Source organism: Plecotus auritus, assembly GCF_963455305.1.
Source record: "Plecotus auritus genome assembly, chromosome: 5".
NCBI classification, from domain to species: Eukaryota; Metazoa; Chordata; class Mammalia; order Chiroptera; family Vespertilionidae; genus Plecotus; species Plecotus auritus.
The window spans coordinates 22,422,786-22,441,913 of NC_137776.1; the positions used below are offsets into that span (position 1 = coordinate 22,422,786).

At 40.4% G+C, this 19,128-nt stretch overlaps 1 long non-coding RNA gene across 1 annotated transcript in view; it reads right to left on the bottom strand.

Moving 5' to 3' along the window:
• The window catches only part of LOC308248883, a 175,098-nt gene that overhangs the window by 105,559 nt on the left and 50,411 nt on the right, over nucleotides 1–19,128 (bottom strand). The window lies entirely within an intron of this gene.

The following is a 19,128-nucleotide window of genomic DNA, read 5'->3' on the forward strand; positions in this document are numbered from 1 at the left end:
TCATGTTAAGAAAAATCTATAGATCCAGCTGCTCAATAAGTGGAGTCTCTAGGTCCAGGCTAAGAATCTGGTATTTGAGGGCTTGTAAAGTTAGACCAATCATAGCCTTCAGCATCACTACATTGAGGAAAAGACTGCAAGTGGGACCTGAAGTGCCCAGTCAGCACCCCTGGATAACCATCTGCCTGAGAAAATCAAGGTAAGGGGGAGAGGGTGTGGTTAGAAGTTCATGCTCAAGACTAAACCCTTTATGAAGTAATGTAATCAAATCCTACACTTTTAAGAATTACCCCTGTTGGTTTAGACTTTTACAGGAGTTCCAACTCTTTTTATTATTTTTCCACCCTTTTTAAAAATTATCCTTTTGCTTTTAGTTTCACAACATGCATTGGCCTGCTGCCCTTCTCTTTGAGCCAGTTCACTATTTCTCAGGAGAAACTAATAAGAAGCAATCGCTCTCTGGACATGTATTCTTCTCATGGGGTTTCCTCACTTGATAACATTCTCTTCTGCTTCTAAAGGAAGGGAAGAAACACTATTCAGGCCCACATTTTGAATGGGACCAGGAAGAGGTCTAGAATTCTGGAGTATTTCAGAAACCCACATTGGAGACATATTATATTCACCCTTCAGATCCTCTTAGGTCATTCCTGGCCCAGAGATGTCAGGAGTATCAGCTTTTCATGGATAGACAGGGAACCCTTTGATTCACTTATCTCTGGCCACATTTAGGAATAGGGGAACCATAACTGAGTTTACTCCCAGATACCTAGTAGCAGTCAGATGAAGACTAACATCTAGTACAGAGCCTGCTGTAGTGTCTGAGTTGCTCCTATTACTCACTCCATTGGAGGAAGGCACTGTAGGCAGCTGTTAAATGGTCATGAGAGGTCATGTAATGCTAAGCTATTATCAGTCGTTCTTAGCTAAACATCTATAAAGTTCAACCTTGATGCCAGAGCAGACCCATGGAGAAGGAGGTACAAACTGAAGGAAGCCCTAGAGATTATTTAGCTCAAGCCCCTCATTTTACATTTAAAGAAACAGATTCCCAGAGCTATCAGTGTAAATGCAAAGCTAATTATTGGTGGAGACAGTCAGATCAAGAGAAACTCACTTCCATATGAGGATGTATTCATTGTGATTGGTTTATGGAAAAATGTCATTTTAGAACTGGAATGCTCTGGAAGGAAGGTCTTAGGACAGAATCAGGAATTTCAGGAAATATCAAGGTGCTTACATCAGTTTAGAAGAACAAGGTAAAGGGAATAGGTATTCCGTTACTGACACACTACCACAAATTTTGTGGCTTCAAATAACAACAACACTTATTTTGCTTATAAATCTGAAATATATACAGGTCTTGGGGAGGAACACTCATCTCTGCTCCACTCAGCATCAGCTGAAGCAACTGAAAGGTTGGAATCATCTGAAGACTTATTCATTCATATGTCTAGCTGTTGATGCTGGTCATCAGCTGGAACATCAAATGGGGCTGTGAATAGAATCCTACATGTGTCCTCTTCATGTAACTTACTTAAAGCGTGGCGTCTGGGTTCCTAGGGTGAGTGTCCTGAGACAAACCCTAGCCAACTTGCTTTGCATAACACAGGCCTAGAAGTCAAACAGCATAACATATGGTATATTTTACTTATTACTGCAGTCACAAAGTCTGGCCCATCTTCATGGGGAGAAGAATTGGGCTCCAACTTTTGATAGGAGGGATAACAAATAATTTGCAGACACATTATAAAACAATTACAGTAGGTCAATTTTCAATTGATCTGATTTGAAAGTTCTTCCCAAACTAACTGAACTGATTTAGGAAGTTCTTCCCAACTAATTACTGGGCAGGTCCTGAATCAAGATATAAATATAGAGGCTTCCTGGGGCCAACAGAAACCCCACCATGAAAGAATATCTTTTCTAACTCTTCTGGCTTCTGGAATTCCTGAATCATCTACCTCACCCCAGATTCTTGAGATAGGTATCTCAAGAGACAAAAACAAGAATGAGTCCACTGATGTGCTAGGTTCCTAAAGCTGAAAACTCAGTTGTGTCCATCAGAATCCATCAAGCAGCCACTGAAAGTTTCATTGAGAGAGAAACAGAGCAGGCCTCCACTAACTTTGAGTAAATAAGGGCAGGGTAAGAATCTTAAGGTACTAAGACACCTAAAGAAAACTGTAGAAAAGAGGTTTCTTAATAATCAACTAGGTGAGACTGAATGGATCTTCTCTGGCTACTCATTGGAGATCTATGGACACAAGAATGATTTTTGTCTTCCTGGTTAATAAGGCAAGGTGCCCTCTGAATTTTTCAGGGAAACTGTGACTTAAAGGGACCTATGTACTCTCTGACTAATTGTACTTTTTGGTTAGCTTTCTAAGTGCCTGTATTTCCTACAGTATGTCATGCTTCTTGAAGGTAAGGGAGAGTACCTTCTATCTGCCATTATTAAAATGTAAAAATACAATACATTAACTTCTTGATCCCATAGTCTCACCATCAAAGGAAAAACAACTTAGGGCACAGGATGGTTAAGCCACACATAAGGAAGAAATTTTGACAAGTGAGGAAGTAGAGGCAAGTTCATGGGACAGAAATTATCTAGGAGGGAAAGAGAAGATATAGGTATAGAATATAAGGGCAAGTGGCTCAGAATGAAGAGGAAAAGTCATTAAATAGATGGGATAATGAGTATTAGGGAAATAGTTAAAAGGAGAGGAGCCCTAAAACTTAACATGGCCAAAAAAAATTTACCTTTGGATGGAGTTGAAAAGCTGAATTCTGCACCTCTGTGAAAATCCACTGAGCCCCACCCTTTGAGGATAAGAAGCAGAGGAAGAGAGTCCCACTGACTTACCTGAATTATTTATTATTATTATTATTATTATTATTATTATTATTATCTTTCCATATACACACATCCTATAGGTTTCTCATTATGTATCCACTGTGCAGAAAAACATATACCTTAGACTTTCTGAATCTAAAGTACATGTTCCTGAAGTATAGCTTCCTTAAGCTGAGGCTCATCTTTCAGTAAACTCAGGAGTCTAGGAATCAGTCTTTGGATTCAACAAGACTTTTGAGGCCACTGTGTAGATCACAATGTAACAGCCCTAACAGGAGAGGCTCTGTCATGTCCCAGAAAGTAGACACCTATGGGCACTATGCTTACAAAAGATCTTAGAGGAATGAATTGTAATGGAGGAGAAAGCCAAGACACCAACCTATCAGATGTGAGGACTGAAACTTGAAAATGGGGGGAGATGGTCAGAAGGCATGAGAGAGAAAAGTGTAGAAGAGAGGAATAGAGAGGAAAAGAGGAGATGGTAAAGAGAGAGACAAAGAGTGTGTGTGTGTGTGTGTGTGTGTGTGTGTGTGTGTGTGTGTGTGTGTGTGTGTAAAAGAATGAGAGGGGATGGAGGAAAGGAGGAGAAAGAGGAATAAAAAGCTGATACTTAAAAAGTCTTTCCTTATGTTGAGGACACAGTAAATCAGATGATAATGAAATTCTATACAGATTAAATACCCAACAGAAAACTTGGAAGCAAATAAGGAATTATATCACAAAACCTCAGTGTCATGTAAATCTCACTGAACAAGGAAATCAAAATGTTAGCAACAATTTTATTCTTTTTATAACAAAACTGGTTCTGAACATGGAAAAAAAGAATGGAAACACTTCTGCAAATAATTAAAGGGAGAGTGGAGATCATGGGTGGGGGGCAGCTGGGAAAAGGAGGGAGGGGTGTGCTGGCAGTGATAAATATAGAACTATAATTTAAGAGACACTAGGAAACACTTTGTATGTGTTAATTGGAAATGCATTTGAGAGGCTGCAGTTTGTTCACCATGAATGTCATGACCTTGGGTTTCTTGAGGGAATGTGGGCTCCACCCTGTCCCCATGGTGAAGGGAAGAAGCAAGAAACCATGTCATTCAAAGGATGAAAGAAGTTCCAGTTTATATGGTGGAAGGAACCATTTTTTTGTTTTGTTTTTGTTTTTCTGTTTTATTCTTTGCACTAAAGAGAGAAGCACTGTGGGATTACAGCAAAGCTGTCTTGTTTGCCAAGGAAAGAAACTTGGAGATGGGATGGTTTGAGAACTGCCTCACCCCATGTTAGAGTGACAAGATGGATTATCTTTTCTACCCTTGGTGGCCAAAAAATCCTGGTTAATCAAATGAGCATTTGACCCAAGAGAAATGGAGATGTTAGGAACTGGCTTTGGGAAGAGGATTCCTTCTACTTATCTGGGCAGGTCCTGGCATTGGCAGTGACTACAGTCCCTGGCTCTGTGTCTCAGAAAGAGAAGAGTGGGTTCTGGTGAACTGAAAAGTTGAGGTCTGTTATATATATTGGCTGAAACTCGGTTTTGAATGAGCAAAATGATAAAGGATAATCCTTCACTAAATATATTCCAATTCACTTCTACTCTGTCACTTGTTTTTCAAATCATGCTCTCCTTTCATTCCTTTACATACTTGGGAACACAACCAGAGCATTTAGAGCTTAGGCCTCAAAGATGACCTGGAGGCCATGATGCCCAAGTAATAGTTGTATCCCAGGTATAAATGTTGTGACATGGGAGCCTGTTTTTGGTTAAAAAAAAAAAAACACAACAAAACAAAACAAAACAAACAAACAAACAAAAGTCATCCCAGACTCACCTACTCAGAATCTCTGAGGGTGGTGGGGCCATGAAATCTACATATGTAACAAGCTCCCAGGTAAGTCTTGTGTGGCCAGCCCAGCCTACTTCTGTAGGTGAACATTTGGGAACCACCGAACACTAAAACCCTTATTTATAACTATTTAATCAAGACTCAGAAAGGGAAGACATCACCATAGGCTACACACAGCTGGAACTAAAACTCAAATATGTCACTTCTCAGTCCAGAACTTTGACACTATACTTGCAATCTCCTTCAAATCATGAGTAAGACCTGAGTCCTGTCCACCACCCAAGTCAAGCCTAAGCCTACCTCTAGGAATGCCTCATTCATAATGACTGTGATGATTATGATGATGATGATTATTGCAGTGGTGGTAATTGCTAATACTTACCCAACACTTACTATGTATTTGACACTATTTAATAACTTATTTAATCTTCAAAACAATCCATATTGTAGGCACTATAATTTTCCCATTTTACAGCTTTGAGACTTGAGGCATAGAGATATCAGAGAATTTGTCCACGGTCACACAGCTAGAAAGAGGTGGGACTGGGATTCAAGCCCATGACTGGCAAAAGGTAGGAAGTACTGACTTCCTTAACACACTTCTCAAGTATTTTAGCACTTTGCCTTTTTGTTACACAAGACTTTCCCTCTGTAACATACTTCTCCTGACCTGAACTCCTTCCCTAACTGCACTCCCTACCTGCTTATAGTTAACAACAGAAGATGGCAGAATTATCCTAAAATGAAGGAAAAACACTCAACAGAACCCCATGCCAGGAAGGCCTTTTAAGAGTGGGCCTGCAGGCCAGGCATCTAGCCAATTATTGTCATGCCTTCTTTTCCCCACTCCCAGCTTCTTACAAAATTAAAAACAGGACTCAGATGAAGATCAAAGTAAGCATGAGCTTTGTTCCCCTGCCCCCAAATAGAGGGATTTAGGTTTACTATGTTGGAGGATGTGACCCAAACCTTCTTTGGTTCAGAAAGTTCTATTGGAAACTTCCTTTCTACCACTCTCACCTCACTCCATAATTCATACATAAGGATCTATCTTGGGAAAGTAGAGAAAGCAAAGAAAATTCAGGTGAGAGCTATGGATAAAGGAGCAGAAATGTTTCTCTAATTCTGTTCCCTCCTGATGGATGGATCAGAAGTCCTATCTTTTCTACAGAAATATAAGGAGTCAAGCATGGATGTTGTCTACTAATCCAGGCCTTCTCTCTGATCTATTTCACGACTGTTTTTATATACTAACTCTCCCATAAGTGAATAATGTTTTTGAATTCTATTTCTCCAGTGGATCTGATTTACCTTATGTCATTCATAATCTCTTCCATTTCTCTCTTGTATCCAAGGGAATCTTGAGTCTTGGAGAGAAGATGTTCACCCTATGAGCTACACATGCAAGCAATGCCTTTGAGCACATATGGATCAGTTAGTTCAACTGTTCTCTTGTCTCTGATCAAAACAGAGAGTTCAACATAAAGCATTAACCCAATATGACATAATATTATCTTGATTTTCTTGACTTGCTCAAAATAAGAGTAAGTAAGTACCCTTGAGTGGAAAGAGAAGTGGGACATTGAGATAATAGAAAGCTTTTAGGGAACACTGAGAACCATCATTACTACTTGAGGCCAGAGCTCAGTCCATGGAAGTTCTGGCTTATCTTCAGGGATGCCACATCTGCCTTCCCTGCAGCATCTTCAGCAGGAAGCTCTTAGTTTATGATCTACCTTCAGAGCGCCCTGGGAAAGCTGCATCAAGAACATTTGGGATCATTTCATATTTCATAAATGGGCTTTAACTCACACTCATGAGGTCAACTGGAAGGTCTACTGGATTTAATTATGTTGGAAAGGGAGGCAACCAGAAACATCTTACATGAAGCTAGAGAGACAGCCGGGAGAGAGCAAGCAAGCAGCAGGGAGATGTGATGGGATGTGAGTCATGCTGCTCAGGCTGAGGGGCTGAAACCATGCAGCACCAGAGAAACAAAACTGTATCCCTGAGGCAGCCAGCATCCAAAGGAGATTCTGGTCCCAATTCATTTCCAGGAAGGATCTGAGAAGATGGTTTTGTTCATTCCACATTGATGAGTGCAAAATAAGCCATGTAAAATAGCACATGCACCTGTGCCTCCACCCTAACAATCTAATTTAAATAAATAAATAAATAAATAAATAAATAAATAAATAAATAAATAAAGGTAAAGCTTAAAAAGGGGTCAATAAACTTGACATCTCTCCCTGCCTATTATTTGTTCTGAGTTCTGAGTCTACACTGAGAAGCTGGTAGTTTTCATATAAAGTTGACTCAGGAAAGATTTTGACAGGAAAAAGAACAATACATGTGAACCTGGCCTGTGTGGCTCAGTGGTTGAGCGTTGACCCATAAACCAGGAGATCACAGTTCCATTCCCAATCAGGGCACATGCCCTGGTTGCAGGCTCAATCCCCAGTAGGAAGCATGCAGGAGGCAGTCAATCAATGATTCTCTCTCATCACTAATGTTTCTATACTTCTTTCCCTCTCTCTTTCTCTCTCTGAAGTCAATAAAACCATATTTTTAAAAAAAGAATGCATGTGAAATCATAGAGGAGCAAAATGGACAAAAACTCATAAAGACAAAATGAATGAGAAAGTGAAGAGCACAAATTCTCTATAAGGATACAGATTCATGGAAAAATGGAAGGAACACAATGACTAAAACAACACAGGCCAATAAAACAGGCAAGGATTGGGCTCCTATTAACGGCTGTGGCAGAAGCTTCTCATTGTTCTCAAATATTTTTTTCTCTCTTCCTTCCTTAATTATAAAATTTTTAGCTGAGCATATTGCTATTCATAATAAAGATAAATTTTTCATCAATAAATGTGGCTGAGGGGCTCACTTTTTGCTTGTAGAATATAAACACAAATGTCACAGGGCACACCCTTGGAGTCTTTTTAGGAGACAGATGGCATGTCTTTTTGGCCTCTTTTTTATCATTCCTTTCTCCACCTGCTGCCTTAAGCATTGATAGCACCATCTTGGGTCATGATGATAAGGACAATATTTGAGGGATGGTGAAGTGATGAGCTCTATGGAGTCATGGTCCCCAAGAATGTTATGGAGCAGAATTATCACTTGTCCTAGAAGGCTTACCTCAAACCTTGTGATTAATCTCTGATAAAGACCATGTATTTCCCTGAGTGAATGATGGTATATTTAGGACCAGTTTTGGCTACAAGTGACAAAAACCTGAAATGACTCTCGAGTAAATGGTCGAGAAGTATATTTCTCTCTCACATAAACCAAAGTCCACCTCCTGAATTTAATATTCTTTACTTTTTTCCCTAGAAATAAAGATCATTATCAGGTAACATAGTCAGACCTCTCTTCTCAGAAGTATATTATCCCAATTCGACCACTCTTCTTTAATTGTAAGATTCTTTTTACCCCTGTGTATCTTCATTGTCACATCCATACCTGCTCTCCCACTCTTTCCCATACCCCTTTTGAGTTTAGGCATGTTGAAGATTCCAGACAGGAGCTAAAATGTCTTAAAGTCAAAGCAAAACTGCAGGAAGTATATAGACTCAGCCATATGGCTTGAATAAGAGGCCAGCAAGTCAGCATGGGGCAGTCTGACTTAAAACCACCTCAATGCCCAGCTCCCTTGACATTACCCTAAAGGCAGGGCAGCCTCAAGGGGAGAGAGAGACTGGAAATGGGCTCAGGTGCATGAATGCCTACACACTTGAGCAGCACTGCAGGCCCAAGGCCAAGATGCACACCACCCCCTAGCTGCCTCCCAACCCAGACGACTTGGGATCCCCTACCTCCCCAGCCCCCCTTACACCCCCTAGCTTTTTCATTACCTAACCCAAAGACCTCCTGAGGCAGATAAAATTCTCCATGTATGGTGAAGTTATTGAAGCGAAAAATAATAAACTTTCATGAGCGTGTTTCAATTTTCACTTGTGTTTATGGCCAAAGGTGTTTTTTGAATTTTAATAATCACTGCTGGAACAAGGGCAAGCCACATGCTGCTAACTTGTTAAAGAAAAGGGGAGGGGAAGAGAGAGCAAGAAAGAGTCAGTGAGAGTAGAAGTCCATGCTCAGCTGTAAATTGCTCAACAGCTCAGCTCTAATCCTCCCAGTTTTGAATCCCACCCTTAAAACCTAAATGATAAAGGATAAAATATTATCTAGACCTTGCTGTGTTGACAGTTTGCCCTGGGCTCATTTTAGCCATCACAGCAATTTTAGCATGGGGTGTGTGTGCTAAAATGTGTGTATATGTATGTTTTAAGAGAGAAACATCAGTGTTCTATGGTACCATTTCATAATATAGTGTGTGTAAAAGGGAAAGAATTTGGAGAACCAGGCTCTTTCCAATTGGATATCAACTTGACCGTTGTTTTAAGCTCGCTTTTATCTGGCAGAGTTTCTATTTGCTTTTTAAATGTCAGAAAAGGTTAAGAAGGCTTTGATATCTATGAGAAACTTCCTAGACTCCTGGGGTAGATGCCCACCCTTTAGTAACATAAATTGATTACCTCCCCCACCTTTAAATTTGCCTTTTAAAAGGCATATATCTGAGAAATCAAATGAAAGACAACGAGATTAAAGTAAATGTTCATTTGTGGTTCTGACTATTGTGCTCCAAATGAGTGAACCTAGAAATATTCAGATATTGTATTTCTCTCTGTCTTTCTCATCTGTCCTGACTCACATTTTCCAAATTTCTGTAGATTCAAGAGAAAATATTGTGACTAGGAGAACATTAATATTCCCTTTCCTTGGCCCTCACTCTTTAGCCTGCTTCAATAAAAAGGAACTTAAGGCCCTAAGGGACTATGGAGCCTCCTCTAAGTCTAAATGGTGCTCCATTTAGCATCATAGGTGTTTAATAAAGACCAATGGACTAAGTGTCCACCAGCCCCTTGAAGTCTCAGCAGGCTTTCCCATGCAGTGTGTGCCGGCTTTCAGAACACCAACAGGGTTTATTAAAAATGTACCTTTTGGGGGATAATTAACAAATGAGCTTTTGATGTGCTTACACTCAATACTTACAATGATCTTTTACCTTCCCAAAGGCAGAGATTAAGTTTGGGGACTCACAGAGGACCAAGGCATATCTGGACCACAGGCCATCTGTCCCCGTAGGTGTCTACAGAGATATCCTTTGAGCACCTGGTGTCCAATGGCTATCTATCCAAGCATATCACTATGAGTTATTCCTGCCTCCTGCTATCCTGCTCAGGCCCAGGGACTCCTTTTTCTGTGTGCCCTGCCAAGACATGGAAATATCAGTAAAGCACCTTCTGTCGAGAGTCTCAGTATAGACATTCCCTACTGAGATTCTGTCTAGGAAGCAGGGTCTCTCTTTCCAGTACTAACCAAAGGTAAAATCCCATTACTTTCCAGACCATTTTTTTCTCCCTTTCTGCCCCAGGGGAGAGGGGGGGTGTAAGGGGGAGCTATTTTTCTAGTGATGTTTGGCCAGCCATTTTTGTACTATTCTTTGAGTTCACTCCATTTCACTAAGGTTGTGTGCTTTAAAGTCTAAAGCCACAGACAGTTTTTTTTTCTATCCTCTGGCACTACCTTGGCCTTGCCTTGCCCTAAAAACACTCTATTAGGGTGAAGAGAGTATATGTGTGCATGTGTGTACATGTATGTGCATGTGTGTGCTTATGGATGTGCACGCACACACACACACACACACACACACACACACACGGGCACTGGGGGATGGATGGAGCAAATTATTGGAGGGAAAAGTCACTTAATATCTTGAATGATTCCTGCAATGTTTATAAATAGACAAAAATTGAATGATAAAGTTTCAAAACTCCTAGCATTAAGAGACTAACTATAGAAAATTGTCATTTTTAGCTCTTAGAAAACAATTGGATAATTAATCTGAGTAGTATATATGCTTCTTTCTCTGAAATCACTCCTGCTGAATTATGACACATAATGAATTGGAAGGACCCTTGACTTTCTCATGCAGGCACCAGAGGACAGCACTGAAAAGATGTGTCCCAAGTAACCTCAGGAGAATGGCCTACAGGACTTCCCCGCCCTCTGCTCTGGAGGTCAGATCACCTCATTGTCCCAGGAGTAGGAGGCATGTGTGCAGGCTGGGTGGTCAACATCCAGAGGAGAGGGAGGAGGATGTGGTAGTGCTGCGACACTAAGGAGTGGCCAGTTTTTCCAAACACCAAGTTCCGTCCCAAAGCAATAGAGCTAACCTCTCAACTTGGCACCCGGAAAGGGAAAGGCAGGAGTCAGAGCAGCCTCACAAAGCCATGAGGTGCCAATTTCCACCTCATCTACTAGTCATAATCCTCCAAGCTTCAGATCACTCAGGTTAACCACTCTTGCCAGACTTTGGCCTCCTCCCACTTCTTAGTTCCAGCACAACCCAGGCAGGACAACACACCAAAACTGCAGTGAGGGCTGCAGCCAGATAACATGTGTTTTACTAGTATATCTATGGGCAGAGCAAGCCTTTGTAAAATAAGCAGACACCTTAAATCTAAATTTAAGAAATCTCCTGCTCCTATAGTCCTTTCCCTACTCTCTTCCTGGCATCCCTCCTCCCCATAAGATCAGAGCATTCCAGCCCTCATCGCTTCCAGAAGAGAGTTGTAGGTAAGAAGAACCTAAACTTGAAGCCTTAAGACCTGCACTGGAGTCTTGTCAGTGGCTGGATGATTAGCACATGGGAGACCTCCAATAAATGTCTGTTGATCTGAGTCCATCTATGATCCCAGAAAGATTCTGTTGTTAATAATTTTCACCTTGAGTTATTTGTTCTAGAGCATGGCTCCCAACTTTTTCTAAATGAAAATATCATTTTTTAAAGCCAAGACATTTCATAAACAACTATCTTATGATTAATATCTATTGATTAAAAGAGTACATCAGAACCCAAAGCTATACGAATTCAACACCTCTCTGAATATGAGTTATATTTAATACAGTAACTACTGTATTAAAAATTATATATATTATATATATGCAAAGTTTATACATAATATATATGCAAAACTATATATATGTGTATATATGCATATATGCATACACATATATATGCAAAGTTTATCACCCATTCAATCTATGACATTTTCTTTAAAATGAAGATTCTTTGGACCCACCTCCCAGAAACTCTAATTTGGTGGATTTGGAATTATAGTCCTGAAATCTGCATTTTACCCCATCCCATGTTTTTTTAAATAGTGGTCATCCACTGACCACTCTTAAAAAATAGTATGCAGTATGCATGCATATCAGCATAACCAATGGACACAGTTGGGGAAAAAGGAGGCATATGTAAAACTTAAGATAATAAAAATAAATAAATAAAAATTAAAAATAAATAAATAAATAGTATGCAATGAGTACTTACTTGAATTATCTGTCTACTTATTGTGGTGGCTCTTCATAATTTAACTACTATTGTTTTCAAACTGTTAATATTTTGTAATGGTTTTGCTCATCATCTATCCTTAATGTTTCCTGAGCTCTGTGAAGGTAACCATGGGAAATACTGTCTTGCTAACTCAGATTGGGGAGGTGTTAAAAGACGGAATTTAGTGCCTTGTGAGTGAAGTTCACAATTTCCAAGTGCCTTGTCAATGGCTGGATGATAAGCCCTGCAAGAAAAAATTGAAGAAGGTTTTGGTTGTTGTGTTTTGTTTTGTTTTGTTTTGTTTTAACTTCTCATTGGCTCCATACCAGTTTTATAAACTCAGTTTTGGCCAGAGTTATTGGCCAAATTCTGTGTCTTCCAAATCATATAATCCAGAGATCCATAACTGGCCCATCCTGTAGTTAGAAGTTTAGCTGCCCTTCTACAATAAACATGGGGATGGCCATTGCATCACTGTTCTTGGTTGGAGCATGGCATTTGTCTGATCCATCCAGGAATCCAATTAGAGAATATGGATGGTTTCAGGATCCATTTGTCTAAAGGGAAAGGTTTGCTCCTTTCAATAATGCCATGGAATTTCCAACCTGATTATTAAGAGCTCTGATGAGTGAAACTTAGGCTGGGTTTCTGGCTCTACATAACTCCCACATTCTTTGAGTTTTGAATTCCTTAATAATTCATCAAGTCCATGTCCCACACTGATTCCAGCTCCTATATTATATTGGAGATCTGAGAAGCATAGCAAGAATCTGCTTCCCTAGCCCAAGTTTCCATTTAATTCAGAAAACAGAGCTCTTAATTTATATTTCCTTTGACAAACAATGGTTTAACTTACAGGGGAAAGGCATCTCAGGAACTTGGACAAACTTAAGAGGAGAACTAAATTAGAGGTTAGATAAAACTCAGCCTCCCCACTTCAGCCAGGTTCTGCCATCTCCAGTTACTATAAACAATTGCAATTTTGAAAGTGTTGAAAAAAATACATTGAAAATCTCCCCCAAAGGAGAAAGGAATTATAAAAGCATTTCAAGTCTCTGCAGCTCAGTGAAACAATAGTGATCCCAGGACACCTCACTACTGTTTCACTGAGCCCTTGAAATTTGGAGTAAATGGTCCCAACATTTGTCACATTTGTCTAAGTAGTCCTATTATGACATACATAGTAAATCTATAAAATAGTAGGCAATGTCTTCTGGGTCTATCTATCTATCTATCTATCTATCTATCTATCTATCATCTCTCCCCACCCCACAAATGGGAAAAGTAGATTTTCACCTTATTTTATGAACATTTGTACTAGGAATTCTATAGATAAAAATGTTGAAGATAGGGAACAAAGAAGATGTATAATATAAGATTTTCCATCCAGAGATAGAAACCCAAGAGTATTTTTTTTGTGTTCCCTCTGCTTCCTATAAAAGACAAAATTACTATTCATTTTTTTCCGAAGTATGCAAACCAGAGAAGGGGTATTGATAAGTCTTTGTGTAGCTTCAGTGGTTGAGGTATAGCTCTATGATGTTCTCTTTCTTTCTACAAAACTGCAGAGACCATCATCTACCTAAAAATTCCAACTTGAGGAAACTCACTTCCACCCTGGAAAAGCTAACTGACAGAAACCTGGAAGGACTCCTAAAAGCAAACTGGAAAAAGATATACTGGGAAGTGTATTTTTCTCACATGTGACTTTGGTCAAATTTGTTCACTTCTGGGGTCTTTGATTCCCTAACTACACAAAGAGGAAGTCAGACTAGACCTCTAAGGCACCTTCTAAGTGGGGTAGTCTAGACTCCCATCCCTCACAGCAACCCCCTCTGTCCTGTGGTAAGACTCTGACTCCTTCTCCAGGTCCCTATATTCGCAGAGGAAAAGAATTAGAATAAACAATCTTCATTAAACAATCAGAGTCTAGCTGTTATTTGGGTGACTGCTTCCTGGTTGGTGGTAGGGTCGTCTTTGGATTTTAGCAAGGCCCCATGGGATTTCAGCATCGGTTGAGCTGATAGAAGAAAGGAAGAGAAATGGAAGAACAGACATCCTGGGGGCCTTCATCTCACCTCTTAAGCTCCAATGCACAATTTTTATGAATAACATGATCCTAGAAAAGCATATTTCATAGAAGAGGAAGGGAAGGGAGTCATTAGGAACCATTAGGAACCATTAGGAAAGAATGACAGAGAAAAGAAAGATTGGTAGGAATTACAGAAAGAGGAAGATTAGAGCAAAAAGACTCCATTTAGGATATGCAGGAAGAAAAAGAAACTGAGATGATCAGGGTTGGCAATATGTATCCAGAAAGCTTTCAGCCCTGGAAGACTTGGCTAAATGATCACAGCTTCCCCTGCTGTCACAAATTGACTCTCAGTGCAAGCTCTAGGAGCTGCCATCATTGATCTGTTTGCAGGGGATGTTAAGCCTCCTTGCCAGGTTCAGACCCTGACAGATGGAAGATAGAAAGGAGCAGGGGAGCTCCACTGACATTTTGAGAATGATAACATCAACACCTACCCTGATGCCTAATTATCAGAACCATTGTCAGAGATAGGGACGCATGGTTCACCTCAAATTCTCAGGGGTCAGAGCAGTGTGGTGCTCTTTCTGCTATTGGAGGTAGAAGCCACCTCTACAACCCACCAAGTTTCAGTCTCTCCTTGAGAACTTCAAGTAGCAGGGTGCTCATTACTTTTTGAGTCTGCTTCATGGTTAGGCAGCTCTATAAGAAAGGTTTCCCTTGATTTGAGGAAAGGTTGTCTGTTTGTAACTGGTACCCACAGAGCCCAGCTCAGCCCTCTGGGATCACACAGGAAAAAAGTAACCCATTTCCTTGTGCCAGTTCCTTACTGTCTGATGTTACCTCCCGGGTCTTCCTCCATTCCCTCTTCCCATAGACCTGGCATGCCTGGGTCCTTCAGCTGCTCTTCATACATCATGGTTTCAAATCTAATCTGGGGTGTTGCTTATTATGATTATGGAAAATTATTTGTATTGTTTAAATTAGAGACAAAGAATAATTTTCCCCATTTTGATTTTAAAAGATAAAATTTTTGCCACGTGATAGCTGTGATCTTGGTCAAGGTGTATTTCCTCTCTGAGCTTGGAGGATTTTGAATTTCATGGACCTTCGGGTCCCTCCCACTTCTGCAAACTTAAAAAAAGTACGAACTGGCATCATCTGCTGAGCCCATACTCTTCAGGGCTTGCCACCAAATGAAATCAGAAGAATACTCCAGCCATTAGGGGAGACACAGAGGGTGATGCTGTGGAACTGTAAAAACTCTCCAGGGTTCTTTGTATAGAAGAACGTTACCTTTTCTCCTACTATCTCCACATATGTCCACCTGGGTTCTTCAGCATCTTCTGTTGTCCTTTAAGGCAGCTGTCCATGTTAATCTTGGTTTTATCTGGTTCAGAGGGAATCATGGAGATTTCATCTCCAAAACTAGGTTACACTATAAATGTTTGGGTTTTGACAGCTAGGGAATTGGGATTGCTTGACAGTCTTTTGTCTAAAAGCAAGTCTAATATCTGTTTTTGTCAATTTAATAGCTAGGTAATTGGTGGGAAAAAAATCCTGTTTTTGAGTGCTTAGATCAGATAGGAGAGCTGAGAGAGATGCTCAGCTTATTAACTAGCTTGATATTATTTTAAGTTTTATTTTAAAGATAAACATGATAAATCCCAAAGCCTGGGATAGACCATGAACAGGACAAAGTGGCAATTAGTAGTAAGCCAGGACCTATGCATAGCCAAAATGTTCTCAATAATTGGGATTATAAAGGTAGGAAAAAAATAAATTTTCTTTAAGGTCATTCTTATGATCTTTATATATATACTGTTCTCAGTCTCTTCCCACTACCTGTAACAAGGCCTGGCGTATATTGGGTACTCAATGAATGTATGTAGAATGAATTTTTAATCAAACCTTGTTAATAGCTCTAGATTTGCATCATTTAGTCTTTTATACCACCAACATTTATTAAGCATCACCGGTGTTCTGGGCACTGTGCTAGATACTGCAGAGTTTATAGAGTAATTTGATGAGCTCAGAGCTCAAATTCTGATAAGGGTAGTAAAGACATTTAACCAAGTGGCAGTCAATGCACAAACAAGTGATTGAGATAAGACACAGTGGCCACTAAATCTAGGGAGATAGTATAAAGCTTTCCTGTGAAAGAATTCATTCAACTTGTCTTACTCTGTTAAACTTGGAGCATGCTATCCCTTTCTCAACTACAAGAACTTAGGCTGACTATTCAAATTAAAATTCTTAGACATAAGTTTTCAGTCAGAGCTCAAGGGAGAAGTTTTCCTATGGAGGGTCCTTGTTTCTGGCTTTTTCTCTACTTCCTGGCAAGACCTCAATTGGCACTCCTCTGGGTGACCCACCCGTTTGTAAACTTCTCCCTGGCAGCTCACCTTCTCCCTGGACTTGCAACTGGGAATCTCATACCCGGCTGCAGCCAAAAGATCTCAGGAAATGGTGCTTTGGAAACATATCTTTAAAATGAAAACAGATAAAACAGCTGGCAGTGGAGCCAAGGAAAACTTGACTCTTTCTGAAAAGCAAGCAGTTTCTTGGCACTGAAAACCTACCTGCTTTAAGGCACCACCACATTCTCTAATAAAGGCACTAGCACACACTGAGACACATGGACACAGAAACGCTCAGCAACTGGGCTGCAGAACAGGCCCTAGAAAACCTCAGAACCCTCATCCTATTGCTCTTTGGAGTGGCCCCAAGGCCAGTAGAGCCTGCAGCCTTGGAGGCTCTAAATCAAAAGGCCTGGATCACACACTTCCTTCTGGAGAAAACTCTTTAGCTTCTCCTCCACATGGTAGATAATTTAATCCAAGTTGGGTGGAATTTTTGAAGCTATTCTGTTAGATGTACCTTTTAGCAATCTTCACTTATAAACTATGAGGGTTTTACTTCCAATTTAGTAAAAGGAAAAATAGAGATGCAAGTTGGGACCATTTCATCTACTAGGGTGGCATTAGTAAGCTGACACTCATTTCCTCAAAGGCAGCCAAACCGTACCAAGAAATGTCATTTAAATAATATTCCCTTGCATGGCTATAATACATTCCACAAGTATAATGTGCTTTCACTTGACTGAGCTCTCATGAATCTCTCAACAGACCTGGGTAATTTAGCCAGGGTGATCTTCATGGTGCATGTAGATGAGGAAACTGTGATGAGCAGACAATGAGTGATTTGCTCAAGTGCATGTGGGGAAGAAGCAGAGAGCACACATCTTCCTGTGCTGCATTGAGGGTTCTGCCCATCGTTGCATGCATTCTACTTCTATGGTTGCTCATCACTTTAATACCGGGTAATTCAACAAACCTATTGAAATACAGGTCCTCTGTAACCTAAATATTGCTGGGTCTCTTGGAATCCCAACCTCACAAGTCAAAATACTCTCAAGTCACCAAATGGAATTACAAAGGTTTCTCTCTATGTTCTTTTGAAGGGACAGCACAAGAAAGCCCATGGCACAGAGAACTTCCTCTAAACCCTCTTTACATTTCTCTCTTCTCACCAGTATTTGTCACTGCCACTCATGGCAGCTGAAAAAAATCTCTCTCTCTCTCCTTTTCCCACTCTCCACACCATGCTTCCTGCAAACCCCTCACCACACACTATCCACGTTCTTTCATTTCATGGCCTCACAATTACCCCCTTCATTTCTTGCTCTCCGTGTCTGACTCTGGAGTGAAGTCTGGTTTGAGTGGGAAGCATTGTATAATTCTGACATCCTTTTACACGCTATAATGACAGTCATGACATGAGATAACAATCCTGGCAGTATGTTGGCAGGAAAACAACACAGTATGGACATGGTTCTCCAACAGATCACTTGGACCAGCCCCATCTAGATGTAAGACGGAGAAGGGAAGAGATCTCCTCACATTTGCTGAACTGATAAGACAGTAGAACCTCTGGCAATACAAGAGACAAGATGCTGAAACTATCTCCCTCCAAGAAGATGAGCAGAGAGCCGAGTGGGAAAGAGTGAAAGACAAATGTAGAGAGGCATCCTCAGAGGACGATGAGTTTTACATGAGTAAGAAAAAGATTAACCCTGAAAGTGTCCAACTGCCTGTGGAGCACTGAAGCGATCTGATCTGCACCTGCAGCCAGCCCAGGTGAAAGCAGGCCAAGAAGCAGCAGTTTTTACTCCCTTAGGATTAGACTCTGAGTCCTGCATTGCTGTGCTCTCTGCCACTGCTTATTATTATTTGCTTCCATCCAGAGTGTAAGCTCCTTGAGGACAAGTTCTAAAACATCAGCATCTGGTACAGTGCCTACATTCTTAGAAAATAATAAACAAATCAATAAAGGAAATATTCCAGGGCAAAGAAAGAATGTCTCTAGTCATTACATGTATACTCCATGAATAAAGGATGGGGAAGCTTCTATCTTTCTACAATATGTGATGGTTCCTGGTTCTTGAGATCAACTTTATGGAATTGTCAGTATCTTACAATGAGTTTTTGTAACTTAATCGCTCTTCACTGTAGATTTGGGAGCCAGACTCAAGGAAATTGTTTGTGTTCATAGAGTGAGGCTAGGAAATCAATGTGATTGGCAGTATGACCCCAAATATTTAACCTCTCTCAATCACTACACCCTATAAATCCCACACCAAAGTGAAGACCCTGCCTCTCTTTGTGAGGAAAACTAAGATAAAAGAACACATTCTCCAGGCCATGACTTTGCACTTTTACCTGCTAAAAACAACTGGTGATGTCCATGTTTCTTCTCTGATGGACTAAGGTGGATAGCATGCTCCTGGGAGCCCACAAATTCCTTATACAATGGCCCAATCTCCCTTCTACTTGTGAGGTTGAGAGCTGCAATCCCTTTCTTATGGGCTTTGACTTCACACACACACACACACACACACACACACACACACACACACGCACGCACACACACACACATCTACTGTCCTCCCAGCTTGACCTTCTGAGGCTAAGAAGAGATATTAATACCTACT